Source organism: Tursiops truncatus, chromosome 1 (assembly GCF_011762595.2).
Source record: "Tursiops truncatus isolate mTurTru1 chromosome 1, mTurTru1.mat.Y, whole genome shotgun sequence".
NCBI lineage: Eukaryota > Metazoa > Chordata > Mammalia > Artiodactyla > Delphinidae > Tursiops > Tursiops truncatus.
In genome coordinates, this window is record NC_047034.1 from 125,208,497 (window position 1) to 125,226,674 (window position 18,178).

General features: G+C 42.3%; 2 long non-coding RNA genes across 6 annotated transcripts in view; one reads left to right on the forward strand and one right to left on the reverse strand.

Moving 5' to 3' along the window:
• Positions 1–13,720, reverse strand: part of LOC117313955 (uncharacterized) — a 188,577-nt gene extending 174,857 nt beyond the window's left edge. The window contains exons 1-2 of one of the 4 annotated variants that reach the window (XR_012324335.1): positions 13,296–13,710; positions 12,874–12,927 (exon numbers count right to left, since the gene is read on the reverse strand). This is a non-coding gene — a long non-coding RNA (uncharacterized lncRNA). Of the gene's footprint in view, positions 1–12,873; positions 12,928–13,295 lie in introns of all 4 variants that reach the window. The other 3 variants (XR_012324332.1, XR_012324333.1, XR_012324336.1) reach the window with 3 other exon arrangements.
• A 102-nt stretch (positions 13,721–13,822) lies between these two features.
• Positions 13,823–17,609, forward strand: LOC141275859 (uncharacterized). 2 transcript variants are annotated; one of them, XR_012324343.1, is made up of 4 exons: positions 13,823–14,120; positions 14,506–14,564; positions 17,090–17,154; positions 17,294–17,609. It is a non-coding gene; the product is annotated as an uncharacterized lncRNA (long non-coding RNA). The 2 variants fall into 2 exon arrangements; XR_012324342.1 differs by having other exon boundaries at positions 13,827–14,564; positions 17,294–17,607.
• Positions 17,610–18,178: the final 569 nt, after the last annotated feature.

An 18,178-nucleotide genomic window follows, 5' to 3' on the forward strand; every position in this document is an offset into this window, starting at 1 on the left:
TAAATGGTAGATACACAGTGATGCTTTATCCTACATAGCAAAAATAAATGCGTCTGGGAAGCACAGGGTCAAAATAGAACTGGGTTCTTTCACCATAATTTCTAAAACTCACAGAATTCGCACTTTCTGATCTTAGGTTCTACGAAATTAGAGATTGTGTTTCCTGGGGATCAGATAGGTAGAGTGGAATGGGAGCATGCATCTATCAAATGACACAGAAAAATTCCTACTTAACTTGGAGGTATGACCTACCTGTTCATTTTGAGCTCCTTATACCAAGAAACATCAGGCAAAAAAAGGTATTAATGTCTTGTCAGGGGTAATTGATCCCTGTTATCATAAGAAGAAATCCAGAATTGCTGCTATACAATAGGGATAAAAAGGGATGTGTCAGCAACCCAGGAATTCACTGAGGTATCTCTTGGCGGTTTTATACCTGGCAAGTGATCAATTGTAGCAACCACAGCCTGACAAAAGGCAAGGCCACTATGGATACGTACCCTCAGAAATGAGGTCACTCCAGCAGGAAAGCAACTGAAGGGGAGGAAATTCTAGAATAGCTGGTGAAGAAGGGAGATTATATTTATTATACCCTTGGAATCAGTTGAAGCTGACAGCATGTTGTTTCCACCAAGAGAAAAGAAAGAAAAAGAAAAGAGAGAGGGGTCTCTTATTTCAGAATGGTAGCCAGATATAATGAGAGCACATGAGTTGAGGTGACTGGTGCAAGGGGGTGAATTGTATCATATACCACTTATGGTTGCTTCAGATTCTCTTGATCTCAGCTGTTTCTGTCATTGCCACACTTGTTCCAGAATCAACAGTCACTGTATTGACACAGTCTGGCTGGACACTAACTCATTTCATGTGGCCACAACCTAAGAGCATTTGCCACATGTCTATTCAAAGCACATCTTGCCTCTTGTTTCAGATGATGCTGAGGGATAAGATGACATGGGACCACATATGCTCAGCTCAGAAGTATCAAAGAATTAATATCCTAGGGAGAAAGCATTTGACTAATGAGAAATGGGAGCTAATGGATAAATTCTCCTTCCTTCTTTTCTTGGAAGGACTGACTTGAGAAGTAATTCTTTTCATAGTCTCTTAGAAGAAGGTCCCATGAATCAGGTAACACTGTCACTTGATACCACATATGGCCAGCTTGATAATATACCTTTTTATTGGCTCTTCCCCCACTTTCCCTACCATGCTCTCCTTGTTCCTCAGATCTGCTGCCCAGGATTAGGAGAACCCAGGTCAAGAGACAGTGGAATTACTGAGATTTTCTTGAAAAAAATAAAATCCCAGGTTTATAAAAACTGCGGGCTATGTTTAAACATCTTATGAAGAATAGAGTTAATAGGCACTTCAGGAGGTCAGCCTAACTCTTGCTTCCTGGCTGGCTGTCAATTTCAACTCATCCATCCTTTAGAACTGACCCAAGTCCTTCAGACAGCAGCACCAGAAGACACAGAGAGATACCCAGAAGAGGAGAGGGCCATAAAGAAAAGGGAATTAATATTAACTAAGCACTGTACCACATATACTCCATATATTATCTCAGCCAATCAGCCAAGGTAGGTAACATTATTATCTCTATGTAAAATAGAGAGGAAGGAATGTAAGTTCAGACCAATACTACCCAATTACCAAGTGGCTGGGATCAAACTCAATTTTTTTCACTAATGTAATTTCTCCATATTAGATTCCTTTATTGAGAACCAGAGTTATATTTAGACATTAGCGTTTTGTGACCTCATTGGACCTAGAGAAAAGGAAGTTGGTATTTAGGGAGCAAAAAAACCCCAAACCCCACAAACCATCTTAGCAAAAGTAGAAGTTAAATACAGTTATACGTAAAAGAGAAAAATAAAAGAGAACAGAGAAAGTCAGAATCTTGGACGGCATTTGTCCAGACCAAAGTTTTACAAATATGTGATGCAGAACACATATGTATCAAAAAATTTGGATGTGTTACTAATTTTTTTTTTCGGTCCGTGGGCCTCTCACTGTTGTGGCCTCTCCCGTTGCGCAGCACAGGCTCCGGACGCGCAGGCTCAGCGGCCATGGCTCATGAGCCCAGCCACTCCGCGGCATGTGGGATCTTCCCGGACCGGGGCGCGAACCCGTGTCCCCTGCATCGGCAGGCGGACTCTCAACCACTGCGCCACCAGAGAAGCCCGTGTTACTAATTTTTGATCAATGTTCCAATATGTTTTGGCTATCACTAAAGATACTCTATTTGACAATGCCTGTCAGATTAAACATTGCATTACAGTGGGTTGTGCAACATGGTGTAGGGCAGAGCAAAACTTGCTATGAACCGGGAAGGACTGTATCACAGATTCAAGCAGGTGACAAAGAAAGAAGTGTTTAATGGAACACTTGAGAACATTGTCTTCTGTGTGTATAAGAAAGAGTAGTCATGATAGTTGATATTTCTATCAAACATCAACAGTGGTGCTGTGAGATCAAGGGAATGCTGAAAAAAATACTAAAATCTGATGCAACATTATTTTTTGTAGTTCAGACTGATCAGTAATAACTGCTGACTTGTTTACTGTTGTCAGATGAGTCTTTTAATCTTTCAAATTGAGCTGCTAAAAATACCTTGAATGTGAAAAGTGTGAGAACTGTTGTTCTAAGAAACCTATTTACCTGACCAGACTTGCCACCCCACCTAAGCTGAGAAACAAATGGGAAATTGCTGGTTTAATTGCTGGCTAAAGCAATTTATTGTGTTAAAAAAGCACTTTTCCTTACTAGTACAACTGAAATGAAAATAGTGATAGTGATGTATAGACTAGTGATACAGAGACCCACATTCATGGAGCTCTCTATCAGAATCAGCAGCATCTCTTTGAGCCAAGTGACCCATCTGGACCCAAATGACCCAGAAACCATGAAGGGGAGAACACCTCACTCACTAAGAATGTATTTAGGAAGTAGAAGAGCTAAAAATCAAATTCCCTGAGCCTTGGGCAGTGATCACAACATGCATTAGAAAGGACCAGAAAGAGCTGAAAAAGAAGAAAGCCAGGATTTTGCTTTGGCCTGCCTCTTCTCCCTCCATGTGTTGGCATATGAGGGAAGCCTGCAAAATGGAGAGAATTTCTTCAGTAAATGGCAGACCCCGCATCTGCTGAAGAACGGAGGTGAAGGTAGCCCCCCCCACCAAAGCTCCAGAGTGGCTTTGAATGGTCAGCCAGAGACGGAGGAGGCCATTATTAGCCCTGCAGGCCGGCTATTGCTCTTTCAGGAGAATCAATGGCAGTTTTCTTTGAAAGATTCAAGGACAAGGAAACAAATTTCACTTGCTAAGATCCCTTCTTTCCCATTTTATCAAGATTTGATGGCAACTCAATATGCAACACTGGCTTCCACGTTTGGCTTCTGATGCTGTTGCGAGAATAACAACCAACATTTGAAGGTGGGCCCATGGCGAAAAGGACAGGAATGTAAGGGCCATAAGGCCCTGGATGAAAACCATAACTCCACCACTTCCTGTTTAAGAAGTGAACTCTCTGAGCTGCAGATTGATCCCAGTTAAATGGGAAAATGATACCTGCCTTATAAGAGTGTTATGAGAATGATTTTGTGTATAGGGTCCAGCTCTTAGATGGTACTCAATAAATGTTAATTCCCTTGCCCTGACTTCAGTTAAATTCAATGTCTCCTTTAATCCTCAAAACTCTACAAGGAATGCAGTCAGGTACCACCCACTTGTAAAAGGCAGGGAGAAACTGAATCTCATTATGCGCCTAAAAGTTGATGGCCGATAAATGACAGAATTAAGAGTTATTTCCACGTCTTTTAAAAATTCCTAACATCTCTGCTCCTTTGCTCTAAGTCACAGGGTTTGATTCATTTATTCATTCATTCAACATTTGTTCAAGTGCCTAACACCCATGCCAGACTTATAAATCAAGGATTGAAAAAACCAACAAATCTCTTTCCTTATAGAACTTACATTCTAGTGAATGGAGACAGATAACAATTAAATATGAAACATGTACAAAGGTGACAATGCTAGAAGAAAATACAGTGAAGTAGAGCAGGAGTCCCCAGCCCCTGGGGAACCGGGTCACACAGCGAGAGGTGAGCAGCGGGGCGAGCGAGCGAAGCTTCATCTGTATTTACAGCCGCTCCCCGTCACTGGCATTACCGCCTGAGCTCCGCCTCCTGTTAGATCAGTGGCGGCATTAGATTCTCATAGGAGCGCAAACCCTACTGTGAACTGCGCATGCGAGTGATCTAGGTTGCACGCTCCTTATGAGAATCTAATGCCTGATGATCTGAGGTGGAGCTGAGGCAGTGATGCTAGCGCTGGGGAGCGTCTGCAAATACAGATTATCATTAGCAGAGAGGTTTGACTGCACAGAGACCATAATAAACCAATTGCTTGCAGACTCATATCAAAAACCCATCAGTGAGCGGCAAGTGAAAACCAGCTCAGGGCTCCCACTGATTCTTCATTATGGTGAGTTGTATATTTCATTATTTCATTATTTCATTATTATATTACAATGTAATAATAATAGAAATAAAGTGCACAATAAATGTAATGCGCTTGAATCATCCTGAAACCATCCCCGCTCCCGCCAGTCCACGGAAAAATTGTCTTCCACGAAGCCAGTCCCTTGTGCCAAAAAAGTTTGGGCACCACTGAAGTAGAGGAGTGTAGGGCTGAGTGTGTGTGCACTAATTAAGGAAGCTGGTTGGGAAGGTGGTCTGATAAGCTGACCCTGGAGTAGACCTGAAGGAGTGAGAAGTGAGCCATGTGGATATCTGAGGGAAGAGTGTTTCAGGCAGAGGGAATCACCAAGTACAAAGGTCTCAAGGTAGGAGCATGCTGCTTTTGTCAGAGGAATATCAGAGATATTGTGGCTGGATGGAGTGAGGTGGGTGGGGGGGGTAGTGGTGGGATATGAAATGCAAGAAGCATGGGGGAGGTAGGTTTATTCAGGGCTTCCTAGGTGATGGTTAGCTCTTCGAATTTTACTTTAAGATGGGAAGCCAGTGAATGTGTTGAACAGAGAGGTAATATGATCTTAAGTTTTTACAGAGATCACTCTGATGGGGGGCAAGGGGAAAGCATGAGACGATTCACTAATTCAGGAGAGAGATGAGGGTGGCTTGCTTAGGATGGTAGTGGTACAGATGATGAGGGGTGGTCAGGTTCTGTATATATTTTAAAATAGGTTCGAAAGAAGCTGTTTATGAATGGATTTGAGTGTGAGAGACAGAGGGAGAGATGTCAAAGATAGCATCAAGATTTTGTTGTTATTTTTTAAACACCATAGAAAATCACCAGTGATTGCTAAAGTTTCAGCTCTTATAAGTAACCCTGAATTAGTCATTTTACCCCTCTCACTTTAGTTTCTTCATTAGCAAATGTCTTTTGATTGGTCCAGAGGCAGCATCCCTTCCCTCCAACACCCCTTCCCTCCAGCATCTTTTCATGCCAACAAATTTAATTTGAGGGTGGTGTTTCCTCTTCTCATTTCAAAGAGTTTCTCTTCCTCTTCATGCATCATTCTATTTCCCTCAGGTTTTCTTCTTCCTCACTTCCCTTTTCCCATTCAATCTGCCTCTTCCTGAGTCATGGAGAACTGAGGATACATCGTCACAATTTGGAAGAGAAGCATTCCCCTTCCCGGGGATTATGCTGGCCATGCATTCTCAATCCATCAAAGGCTAAATTTTTAGCATCTACAGTGGATTAGGTATCCTGGGAAGATAGCCCATGTCCTCAGGAATCAGTTGCTTCTCCTTGCATTAATATCTTGATTCATGTAGATCCCTTCAGAAGAAAGTAAGGGAAACAGAGTACTGCAGAGATGAATCTTAAATCTGATAAGTCTGTGTCTAAAAGCTTCATTTTCCAGTTTTGTCACTTACCTCCCTCAAACCTATTCCCAGCACTCCTAAAGTATAAACACTTGACTGATTTGAAAGCTAGATAAACAGAAATTCTACTGGACAACGAGAAATTCTTCATATCTCCTCAGCACTGAATGGCTTATAGAGCATTCTCATATCCTTTGGACAGCACTATGGGAAGGAAGGGCAGGACAGAAATTATTTCCCCATTTCACTGGTGAGAAAATTGAAATTCAAATAACTATTATTGCCCAAGGAAACAACTGCTAAATGCAGGATCTACACTAACATCACTAGAATGTGCGTCTTCTGATTTCTAAACATAATGCTATTTCATAATAATAGCTTCTATTTATTGAGCTCTGTATACCTAGTGTTCTGTGAACAGTTTTTATAAATTAGCTTATTCGATGTTTACAAATGCCTATGAAATGCATGTATTGACCTAATTTACAAATGAGGAAATTAATACTCAGAAAGCTTAAAAAAGTCAATTATACCTCAATAAAGCTGAAATTTTAAAAAATAATGAAGTTCCTATAATTACTTTTAAAAAAAAAAAGGTTAAATAAATTGTCCATCTGACACTCATAAGAGATTTAGCCAAGATCAACCTTGCTCCCATGGGCGGTGTTGTTTATCATATAAAGAAACTTAGCGGTTACAAATGGATTTCAATATAGTTGGCTACTTCATTCCTACAACACTTGCCTCTCCTAGGTTTCTTTTTTTCCTACAGTCATCACTTACGATCTTCCTCCTACCTCAAGGTCATGGCTTTTTGGTTTCCTCACTAACTCATTTTCCTCTACAATCATATTTTTATTTATTTATTTATTTTGCGGTACGCGGGCCTCTCACTGTTGTGGCTTCTCCCATTGTGGAGCACAGGCTCCGGACGCGCAGGCTAAGCGGCCATGGCTCACGGGCCTAGTCGCTCCACCGCATGCGGGATCCCCCGGACCGGGGCGCGAACCCGCGTCCCCTGCATTGGCAGGCGGACTCTCAACCACTGCACCACCAGGGAAACCCCTCTACAATCATCTTAATTTTGGATTCCCAAAGGCAAATCTTGGGCTCTTTCTTCTTCCTTTCTCTATATGATTTTATCCATCTCCTTAGATTCAAATACAAATGAACTTCCGGAGACTCTCAAACTTCTGTCTCCAGCTTAGCAGTCTCCTCTAAGCTCTAGACTTGCCTCCATATCCAGCTGACATTTTGGCATATCTCCTTGCCTGTCTTGTTGACATCCCACACTTAACATTTCCAAAATGGAACATGTGATTCCCTCTTTACCCAACTCCTAAGCTGATCATATTGAAGTCTTCCCTTTGAAAGGGAAGAAAATGACAGAACCACCCAAATAGTTGCTAAAGCCGGAAACCATGGTTCTTCCCTTTCCTCACTCTTCACAACCTATCAGCAAGTCCTACTGGCTCTGCTTTCCAAATATATCCTGAAACTCTACTCCCCTCTGTTTTAAGCCACCCTCCATTTTTACCTATGCCACCTCATAGGTGGCCCACTGCACCCACTCTTGCCCCTCTCCCATCTGCCCTCTCTACAGTAACTTTTTTGGAAAATGTAAACCAGCTCATGTCATTCCCCTATTTCAAAGCCCTCAGTGACTTCCCATAGACTTAAGAAATCTTCAAACATCTAAAGGCTTATGTGATGTGGCTCCTGCCTTTCTCTCCCCATCTTTCCTTCCTTATACACCAGTCATGCTGGCTTTCTAGTAGTTCTTCAAATTTTTCCAGCTCCGTCCCACCTCGGTACTCTTGCTGTTGCCTCTGTCTGAAAAGCTTCTCTCTTGACCCTTCACTTGGCTGGCTTTTTGGTCTCATCTTAAACATTGTCTCCTATGAGAAGCCTTCTCTAACTACTGCCATTAGTCTCCGTCACAGCACCATGCTTAACTTACTTCATCACACTTATCACAACCTGTAATTATTTATTTGTATATGTATTTGTCTAACTCTACTTGAGGGCAGAGTTTTGTCTGTCTTGTCATTGTCACAATACAGTGTCTGTACATAGGTGTTCCCAGTACACAAAGCTTGGGAGATACTTACGAAATGAATGAAAGAATGAATGGATGAAACTCACTTTTAGTTATGCAGACTCCCATTTTCATAAATATGATGTCTTGGTTATGTTTATCCTCTGTGTTCTGTGCTCTAACAACTCAAGGAGGCATCCCAGTGATGAAGTAACATAGAAATGAGTTATGGTCAGGACCTAACTTCTATGAAATAAGAACAAAGAGGACAGGGCTTCCCTGGTGGCACAGTGCTTAAGAATCCGCCTGCCAGTGCAGGGGACATGGGTTCAAGCCCTTGTCTGGGAAGATCTCACATGCCGTGGAGCAACTAAACCCATGCGCCACAACTACTGAGCCTGTGAGCCACAACTACTGAACCTTGTATGCCTAGAGCCTGTGCTCTGCAACAAGAGAAGCCACCACAATGAGAAGGCTGCGCCCCGCAATGAGGAGTAGCCCCTGCTCGCCGCAACTAGAGAAAGCCTGTGTGCAGAAACCAAGACCCAACACAGTCAAAAATAAATAAATAAAATAAATAAGTTTATTAAAAAAAACTTATAAAAAATTATTAAAAAAAAAAAAAAGAACAAAGAGGACAAATTATATTGACCCAAAAGAATCCAGGCCGTTAAGCCAGGTGCCAGAATTTTTTGGCTTTTTCATTTCCTTACGTACATAACAGACTTGAATTTCTGAGAAGTCACCCAAAGTATGACCATGTGTTACAAAACCCATTTCACTTAGCCCTTAAGTACATGTCATGCTCTATTTCAATATCAGCCAGAATTCTCATCAGCATTTACAGGGTTGGAGGCCATATCTAACCCAGGCCTTAATCTTTGTCACTAAAAGTAGGCAAATATATAATCATAACTATTTGTCTTATTTTAAGAGCCTACTTATGGTAATGACAAGTACTCCCAGGTACTAGGTGCTCTGTGTTTTATTTCTACTTAATCTTTGCAACAAACCTATAAGGAAATTTTTTTGCCCAACTAATAGTTGAAGAATCTGAGGCTCAGAGAAGTGACATTACTTGCTCTTATGTCAGGCTTATAAGCTGGTAAGAGGTAACGCAGAGATTAAACTCAAGTTTTCTGATTCCAAAGTGAACATTATTTAAACTACATTGCCTTTTGAAAAAAAAATCACACCAGTATCTTTTTAATAAATTATTTAAATCACTAAGTATACCATATTTTCTGATCAACTAATGAAATGTGGTTCTCTTTAAGAGGCAATCTGTGTAAGCTCTCTGGCTCTCCATTATATCTCTAGGGTGAATCCTATCAGTGACTCTGTCACAGAGAATAATCTTAATTTGCCTTCTCTGAGTAAACAGTTGGCTCACAGATAATAGTGATTCCTCTACCTGAAGTCTCCTCAAAGAGGAAATGAATTCATTTCAGTAACGATCTGTGGAACCCTTGGATTTCATGAAGTTGCGGATGAGGTTCTTACAAAGAGAAGAAAATGGTGCCATTATTCCATTGTTTATTTTCTATTTTGGGGCTTTAACTTAAATTTTCATTTGAAGTTTGAAAACCACTGCCCTTGAGAAAGAGAAAAAAAAAAGAAGGAAGGAAGGATGGGAAGGAGGAAAGGGGGGAGGGAGGAAGGAAGGAAAAGGGAAGGGAAGAAAAGAAGAAAGGGAAGAGTCTTCTTTTTCTTGGAATGGCACTACAATTAAGGTATCCTGACACCCTATCTGACTGGAAGAGAGGGAGAGATGGAAGACCAAGGGTAGAGTCTTCTTACGAAGGAAGGTAAAAATAGGTGTGTTCCAGCCCCAGAAAGAAAAGTTAGATTGAATGAGAGTATAAACTCCTTCAGCTAGAACATCTAACACAGATGTGAGGAAATAAGAACAACCTGATTTAGCTAGAGAGAGTCAAAGAATAAATTCTATGACATAAACAGACCCCCACTTCTGTAAAGAATTCCTAAAAAACAACAGGCACTAAAGTTATCTGGGTAAAAGTTCAGCACGAAGTCACGCAAACAATGTGAGAGGTGTTCTACCCCCAGGAAGTTAAATGTATTATAAAACTCCTAATTACACTTTAGATGATCTACCACCAGCATGTCTTACATATTCTTAGATTTAGTTTTTCTTCTGTAATTAAACACACAGTTGTCCGCCTCAGATCCAATGGATGACTACTTGAGACTCAGTATATCTAATGATTTTTCATATTCCATTTTGTTACAAGAAGCATCATTTTCAGAATGGAAGTTCTCCTCTGCTATACCGATTAATGTTGGTGTGATCCAGAAAGGGGGGAGTAGGAAGCCTACTGCTCTTCTCTAACCACACGTTCTCTCCAGGTAAATACCTGTAGTCCCATGGCTTTAAATAATATCCATGTGCCACTGCCTCTTAAAGCTTCATCGCCAACTCTGATCTTTCACCAAAACACCCTTACTGATATGTCTAACATCTCCAATAAGATGTATAGGAGGTATAGGAACTTCCCTGGCTGTCCAGTGGTTAAGACTTCGCCTTCCAATGCAGGGGGTGCAGGTTCGATCCCTGGTCTGGGAGCTAAGATCCCACATGCCTTGGGGCCAAAAAACCAAAACATAAAACAGAAGCAATATTGTAACAAATTCAATAAAGACTTTAAAAATGGTCCACATCAAAAAAAAAATCTTAAAAAAAAAGAGGTATAGGAGGTATAGATATCCTAAACTTGAAATACCCAAAACAATATTCCCATTCCCCAAAATGTAATCATCCCCCAATTTTTCATCTCAGCAAAGGTCTATACCACTCATTGCTAAAAATAAACAACCAAACAACTCTTGGAGTCATCCTTGCCTCCTTTCTCTTCTTCACGTTCCACATCCAATGTTGGCTTTACCTCCAAATTTTATAGTATTCATCCACTTTTCTCAATCTCTTCAGCTACCAAGCCAACATTATTTCTTCCTCTAGATGAAATACAACAGCTTCCTAACTGGTCTCCCTGCTGTTACTCTCACCCACCTTCATACAAACTTGCTCTCTAGACAGCAGTCAAAGTCAGTTTTCAAAATGTGAATTAAATGTTACTCTCCTGCGTATAACTTTTCCAAAGGTTTCCAATTATACTGAGAATAAAATCCAAACTGTTTACTATAATCTAGGACAGAGCTTTCCAAACCAAGCCATTACTAGGTTGTGAAACCAATGTACTGGGTAAGGATCAGCATTTTAAAATAAAACAAAATATCAAAGTTTATTGAAAGAACTCTTTCAGGAGCGTGTGTGTGATAGTGGACTGTAATATAAAATGTATTTCTTACTGTGGGTCACATTAAAAGAGTTTGAAAGCCATTGGCCTACGAGATCTTAAAGATCTGTTAGCTCACATCTCCTGCGTAACATCCCACCCCATCCCCTGCTCATCCAAATACCTCAGCCCTTCTAGCAGCCTTATTGTGTCTTCAGAGAAGGCAAGCTTCTCCCCACCTCTGTCCCTGGCACTTGCCTGAATGCTCTACTTCCAATTATTCTTAGGGATGGATCCTTCTTGCCATTCAAACCTCAGCTCAAATCTCACCTGCTTAGAAAGCCTTTCCTCCTCTAACTAATGTAAAGCAGTCCCTACCACTTCTCTATCACACCACCCTGGTTTATTTCCTTATGTGGCTAACCATGCTCTTGAATATTTACTTGTTTGTACACTGTCTTTCTCGGCATAATGCAGGGCCCTTAACTCTCCTGTTCACCACAGTTCCCCACACACTTATAACAGCCTCTCAATAAGTATTAGTTGATAGAATGTTGAATATTTCAGTTTTATGTGTTTTTATAAAATAGGGACACCTTATGATGAAATCCTTAAATAATTGTAATAACACTGCTAGGAAAACAATGATGCTGCTGCTGAAACTGAACAGTGACTGGTACGCAGGACCCATGGGAGAGCCTGAAGTTTCGTTTGTCAGCTGATGGAGGAAAACCCAACTGTAGCGTATAAAAGGTAATTTCCGGGCACGCAAGGAAAATTCAGATTGGTTGACACTGAGCATAGAAATGTTAGAGACTTTGTCATAGTTTTTATCTAGTGCCCTGTGGTTTCTGGCAACAAAACCCCTTAAAACCAAAGTGTTCATCTTGAATTCCCTTCCATAGTGGAACCAGGAGCAAAAATCTGCATCCAATGCCTTCAGTCCTGAATGAAAGAAGAGGGACCCAGGAAGGCAAGAAAAGAGTGGCAACTGCCAGGAAAGACAAGATGGGGGCAGGGTCAGAGTGGGAAGTGCCCTCGGGGAGCCAGGCCCACAAGTAGACTCCGGAGTCAGAGGGAAAGAGGCCCTGGTTCCCTTCACAGCCCCATCTAGCAAACTCCCCCAAGAGGGGATTAGGATTATCGCCTCTGTCTGTCTTTAATTCTTTCCAGGTGCCTGTCATAAAGGGGCTTGTGTGCTAAGCTGAGGAGTTTGAACTTTCTGGGGAACCTTTGAGGAGTCTAAGCAAGGGGATGGCCCATTGCGGTGTCTCAGAGAGATTCCCCCTGGCTGCAGGGGGGAGAGGGCTGCTGTCTGCATGCTTGGAAGCGGGAAGCTCTGCAGCAGATGCACCTGATGAGAAGCAGTGAGCGTCTAAACGAAGACGAGGTGTGTGGGACCCAGAGGCTGTGCAGAGGGAATCTGACTCCACCTGCCTACTAGTTAGCGCCCCCAGTCCGCGGCCCCAAGCCGGTTAGGAACTCCAAAGCCTTTTTTTCTTCCTTGTAAAATGAAACCGGAGACTGGCATCTCCTTCAGAGATTGCTTTGAGGATTGCCTAAGATCATGCGTATAAACTCTAAGTGCCTGACACATAGTAAGTGCTCAATAAATGTCAGCTGTTACTTTTTTTAGGCAGACACTAGCATTGTCTTTTAGCACGGTGGGAGACGCTGAAGCGGACAGAGACAGACAGACCCCACATCCAGCAAATCATAACTCACGTTGGACGGTCACAATGCCTTGAACACACGTTCTTGCCAGAGATGAACCTGGAGCTACAAGGGAAAAATAAACAGCATTTTATTCGTAGAAGCAGTGGACTTAGACTGAAAACAGCAATGCAGGAGAATGAAAACCGAGTTAAAGCTCGACCTCATTGGGGTGAGCGTGGGACTGAGGCGGGAGAGGTACCGCTCGGGCCTGGCCCGCTTAGAATCCGGGCTCCTTTCCCTTCGCCTCCGGCTCCTCCTTTCGGAGACAAGGCTCCCGCCTTAAGCGAGCGGGAGAGGCGGCAGCTATCCAGGCCCACAAAAGGTCGGGGGTTGAGGGCCCCTCGGCACAGGTTTTGTCTGCAAACCCAGTTTCCGAGGTGCCTAAAAGTGTACAAATAGTGAAGCCAGGCCCAGGCGAGCCAATTCATTACCTCGTCTCCGCGCTGCATGCTGATTATCTGCTCTCCATATCACCTCTCCTCAGGGGGCTCAAAGGAATCAGCAAATCCCCCGCATCAGAGCTACGAATCCCCAGCACAGCCCATTCACACACAGCGGGGCGGCTGGGGATTAATTGGAGGGGGGATGTTGTGAATTCCAGAGAGTTCTTTCTCTTTGCCTCACAGCCGGTGGCCGGGGATATTGCTACATGAAAGCTTCCCTGTCAGTAGCAATCATCATTGCCCCGGCTGCTACATTCCAGAGAATGAATTGGCCTCATTTGGTAACTCAACTGGAGAGGGGGCTGGGGAGGGGGTCATTCCTCAGGGGTCCCCATTTGTGGTCCCCACTTCTCGCTCCATAAGTGGTTTGCAAAGCCAAACAGAAACCCCCAGGGCCCAGCTTTCTTTTCCTGTTTCCTTACTTTAGTGATGCTTGGTACGGAGTGAAGCCAGGAAGGGTGGGAAAGGGCGGGACCTGGGTTAGGGCCCGGGCAGGAAATTAGTTGGGGCAAAGCCGCTTCGGAGGAGAGAAGCAGGCCAATAGACCCCCAGGGTTTCTCTGATTGCTTTGATGCGAGGCCGACTTCCCCCTCCCATCCCCGGGCTTCTCGGCAGGAGGCCTGCGGGCTCTCCCCCAACCTCGCGCCGAATGGCGCCCGGGCCTGGAAGCCAAAGGAGCCTAAACCCCGCCGCGCCCAGAGGCAGGGCTGCTCCAGCAAGGCAGGTAACATGAAATGTAAGCCTCAGACGTTTTCTTCGAGGAAGCAGTTTCTGGGAGCCCCGAGAAAGGAGAAGAAGGATTTCATCTCTGAGGTCGGCCGACTGAAACCTTTCGCTAATTCTTTACCTTTTTAAATGCAAGATTGCCCGACTGCCTTCCCCTCCCCCGCACCTTCTGAGCATTTCTCTCCGATCCTCCTCAACCCTCCCGCTGCCTTTTTGCAGAATTCCCTGAAACTCCCACCAAGTCCATAGTTCAGAGAATGTACCCTGGGGAATCCACGAGTCTGGGCCTCTGCATGCCGCCGTAAGAGGTGCCTGAACTGAGGGTCCTCAGGGGCTGAATCCCCCGCCGGGCTCTGCTCAGCCACTCTGGGGCTGTGTGGTGTGGGGCAACTCGCTGGGCTCCCTCTGTCTCTCTTAGTGCATCCATAAGACATATGATAATAACTGCTCTGCCTCCCTAATGACTGTGTAGGGATTAACGGAAGAAGAGATTAAAACGCGTTTTGTGATTTGCAAAGTGCTCAGCATAAGGTATGATTATTATTCAGTTCTCTCATTGGGCTCAGTATTGGGTGTACTCGTGATCTTTATAAAAACCTCATTCTGCATTTATCTACCTCTGTCAGGAGAGTCCTGGTGACGTATGCCCAGGGAGGGACAGAGATAAAAAGATAGGCCAATATACACAAAGGAAAAACAAAACAAAAAGCAGGAGTGTTAGTATAATTTTCAAAAGTAAAAACAGAGTGATATCCCCGCCGCATTTCAAATTACGGATGCCCGGAAGGTGACTCTTGCCCTGTGGGCATTATTCTAGGCCAATAGTCTATCTGCTGGGGATTCTTTGGCGTGGCAGCAGGCAAGCATTGGCCTGCAAAGCAGAAGACTCTGTGTAGTATTGAGCAAGTCATTTCCTCTCTCCGGGCCTCAGTTTCCCCTTCTCTAAAATATGTGAATAGGACTGGATTTCCTTAAAATCTTTTCCAATCTGTCTGTTTTATGATTCTTTGTATGCCTTGATAAGGATTTAGCAACAGTTGGGGCTCCAGTGTCATTTCATACTTGCTAGAACATCATAGAGTTTTACTAATCTTCATCCTGGGATGAAGGACTAAGTGAGCAAACAATCCAAAATCATGCCAGCCACTTAGGGACCCTTAAGTCTACTTAATCATAATGAGAATTTTTCAACATTTGGAAATTAATATGGGAAGAAGCATGACATCATGCCTTAGAACATTCCAGTGCAACTGGCACAGGATCTTATTGCAATTGGCACAGTTTCCCCACCCCAAATGCTTTACTACTAAAAGTGCCTGCTTCACTTAGTAACTCCACTCTAAAAACTGACACCTGAAAACCACAACCTTGGTGTTGCAAGAATCCTAAAGACCACAAGTTCAGCATTCCATTTCACCTTTCTGTCTGCTAAATCTGAACTCTCATCTTGAGTTCCCCAACCAGGGTCTTTATCTCCCAGCTGCACTCATCTGCCTTAGAGAGATGCATTTCTTTTCTTCCCAGCTTCTGTCAGCTGGCTTGTCTGTCCTCAGTGGAAGACTTCAGGTTCAACGCTCTGTCTGGGGAGTTCATATACAGCCTTGACTATTATTCTGATAGATCGTTTTAATTCTCCCCACTTTGATCATGTCAGTTTCCACAACAAACAAGCCTCACCAGAAGCATTCCTGGGCTCACAAAGGCAAACATGCTTGGCTTTGCCTCACACACCAGAGGCCAGAATTCTTTGGTTTTGGCTTCAAGGCTATTTTAACCCTTGGTTACATAAGTTTCCCAGTTAACGCGTTTAACCTTCACTTCCTGCAACCAAAGGCGTGTTAGCCTCCTTCAGAGAAATGCAATGATTTCCAGCCTTTAATTAAGTAAGGATCCAAGTGGCAGATGCAGTTCACACACACTGGAGCCAAGCCCTGGCTACGAAGATTCTTTTGCTCCAAATGCTCTGCAGTTCACTAAGAGTAACTTCAGCTAATAAAAATAACTCTGTCTATTGAGTGCCAGGAGCCATTTCAAACCACTTAAAATATTATCTCATTTAAGATAGGCAAAATGTTAATGTGAAATGGGGATTATGTTGACTTCATAAGTGAAGAAACCGAGGAGATAGAAGCTAAGAGGTCTGTTTAAGATTATACAGCTAGCCCAGGATGGCGCAGGGGTTTTAACCTAGATTTGTCTGACTTCAGGGGAGGCTCTAACACTGAAATGTTAAATGTTAGACATCAGCACTCATTCATGCTGTAGCAGAAAGAGCTCTTGATTGAGAGTAAGGAGGCCAGAGTTAAAGTCTCTGACTGTGGCCATCTCAAGCAAGTCAATTTTCTCCATGCTTTGATTTCCCTAACTGTAAATTGAGGACAGAATTAAATCAGTTTTTTCCCAAACCTCCATCATGCACTTTATTACTTATACCATTCATACTATTATTTAATAACTTTTTTCTTTAAATCCAAATGTTTTAAAATTAAACGTTATTAAATTAAAAACCGAAATGTCGTGCTCTAAGTAGATGGTAGTAATAAAAATAAGATGATAAAAAATATACCGTTAAATTCTAGCTGGATACTGTTGCTGGCCTAAGGCTCTAAGACACCTTAGGCTAACCTTATGTTAAATTGGAAAATATGCAAGCTGGTTAAAGACACTGCAAGTTAGTTAAGTTATATGGAGGACATACTAACAGTCAAGCTAAGACTTGGCCTCAATGTAACCACATGGAAAGAAACCAACAAGAGACAACTTTCTCACTCCCTTACTCAATGTTACTTAATGTTTGGCTGTGTATTACCTAAAATATTTTTTGCATACAACCAGTGGTCCCCATCTCATATTTGACCAGATGATGTTGTGGGTTTCTCTTTTAGCATTTCTAGCTCTAAAATACTTCGATGCTAATGAGGAAAGTTATATTAATTACGGGTAAATTTGAAACTTAATTCATTAGCACCTAGTGAGTATTTCCTGAACTGCAGAGAAGGTAAATAGGGAGGGAATTTGACAGTAAAAAAATCACTGTTATCAATTTCTTTGAACAGCAAAATACAATAAAGAAAGACTCTTCTCTGGGAAGTATGGGAAGGACTTCCAACCCTTTAGCCAGGTAATAATTTTTCATATTTACCATGGTGTGTACAGTAGGTTTTCAAAGTGTGGTTGAAGGCCCTGGGGATAACCAATACCCATTCGGGTCAAAACTATTTTCATAATAATACTAAGATGTTCATGCCTTTTTTACTCAGTTTTCCAGAGGCTACATGAAGTGAGATACTGCAACAGATGGAAAGCAGAAGTAGATATGAGAATCCAGCTGTCTTCCATTGACACAGACATTAAGGAGATTTGCAAAATGTTAAACAATGTTACTCTTCTCACTAATTTTTTTTTAACATGGGTAAATCTATTTTTCCATAAAAATTAAGTTATTTATGTTAACATATAATGAATTTGTTATTTTAAAATAAATATTTTTAAAATATCTCGATTTACCTTCTTATATGGTAAATATGGTTGATATAATCCACATTAAAAAATCTTGATCCACCAGAGGGCAGACAGCAGAAGCAAGAAGAACTACAATCCTGCAGCCAGTAGAACAAAAACCACATTCACAGAAAGATAGACAAGGTGAAAAGGCAGAGGGCTATGTACCAGATGAAGGAACAAGATAAAACGCCAGAAAAACAACTAAGTGAAGTGGAGATAGGCAACCTTCCAGAAAAAGAATTCAGAATAATGATAGTGAAGATGATCCAGGACCTCGGAAAAAGAATGGGGGCAAAGATCCAGAAGATGCAAAAAATGCTTAACAAAGATCTAGAAGAATTACACAACAAACAAACAGAGATGAACAATACAATAACTGAAATGAAAAATACACCAGAAGGAATCAATAGCAGAATAACAGAGGCAGAAGAATGGATAAGTGACCTGGAAGACAGAATGGTGGAATTCATTGCTGCGGAACAGAATAAAGAAAAAAGAATGAAAAGAAATGAAGACAGCCTAAGAGACCTCTGGGACAATATTAAATGCAACAACATTCACGTTATTAGGGGTCCCAGAAGGAGAAGAGAGAGAGAAAGGACCCGAGAAAATAGTTGAAGAGATTATAGTCAAAAACTTCC